Source organism: Pteropus vampyrus, unplaced genomic scaffold, assembly GCF_000151845.1.
Source record: "Pteropus vampyrus isolate Shadow unplaced genomic scaffold, Pvam_2.0 Scaffold282, whole genome shotgun sequence".
Lineage (NCBI taxonomy): Eukaryota > Metazoa > Chordata > Mammalia > Chiroptera > Pteropodidae > Pteropus > Pteropus vampyrus.
Genome location: NW_011889063.1, coordinates 26,684 through 27,781, shown reverse-complemented (window position 1 = coordinate 27,781; position 1,098 = coordinate 26,684). Strand labels below are relative to the sequence as shown.

At 71.4% G+C, this 1,098-nt stretch overlaps 1 non-coding gene across 1 annotated transcript; it reads left to right on the top strand.

Moving 5' to 3' along the window:
• Positions 1-287: 287 nt before the first annotated feature.
• LOC111729807 lies at positions 288-406 on the top strand. Its single transcript, XR_002776395.1, has one exon. It is a non-coding gene; the product is annotated as a 5S ribosomal RNA (ribosomal RNA).
• The last annotated feature ends 692 nt before the right edge of the window (positions 407-1,098 follow it).

Genomic DNA, 1,098 nt, shown 5'->3' with positions numbered 1-1,098 from the left:
GGCCACGCCCAGGCGGCGTCCTGCCAAGCGGCCAAGACTGGGGAGAAGGGCTACCCGGGGCCTGGGCAGTCGCAGGATGCGAGAGCGCCCACCCAGACCTCTGCACAGCCGGGAACTGGCCAAGGCGCGCAGGGTCTTAGCTCGGCTGGCGCTCCCTGTCCGCCGACCTGCCAGCCGAACCCCGGCAACCTCCTCCCCCCAGTAGGAGTCGCGCTGCAGGCGCAGGGGTCTCTGGCGCCCCGGAGGCCAGGCTCGAGCTCTTAGGGCGGCAGGCGACACCCTCTCGCGTCTACGGCCATACCACCCTGAACGCGCCCGATCTCGTCTGATCTCGGAAGCTAAGCAGGGTCGGGCCTGGTTAGTACTTGGATGGGAGACCGCCTGGGAATACCGGGTGCTGTAGGCTTTTGCCGCCCCCTTTTTTTTTTCTGCCCTGAAGCCAGTGTGCCCCTAGACGCCCGCGGTCCCTGCTCGTTCCCTGGCAGGCTGCCTCGGGGGTCCTGGGCAGCAGCCCGAGCCCCAGGGCTGCACGAACGGCCATGCACCCCTCGCCACCGCTCGCCTCCACCTGCGCTCCTGCAGCTTCTGGGCTCTTTTCTCTCTGTACTTGGGGCCTTTTCCGTCCCTGGCTCCGCGGGGTCGAGCCCCAAGGGCCGAGGGCTCTGGGCGGAGGGCGAGGTCTCAGGCCGAAGCGTTGCCTGGTAGTGTCGCCGGCGACTCCGCGTGGTTTTGGGCAGGTCGGGCTCGGCCACGGCGGGGAGCGCAGGGGAGGGGTGGGTCTGGGTCAGGGCCGGGCCGGGACGTGGCAAGGCCGTACCTGCCTAGGTGCCCAGGTGGCCGAGAGGATGGTGGGCGACGCCCGGGTCGGGGTCCTGCCGAGCACCAAGACTGGGGAGGCGGGTGGCCCGGGGCCTGGGCAGTCCTAGGATGCGAGAGCGCCCACCCAGACCTTCGGCACGGCAGGCGACGGGCCCAGGCCCGGGATGAAGGCGCGAGGCGGGCGCGCGCTCTCCCGGCCCCCCGAAGCCCTGCGCGCCGCGTTCGGGACTTTGGAGCGCGGGTAGCTCCTGCCGGGCGAGGGGCCCGCTCTCTCGCCAG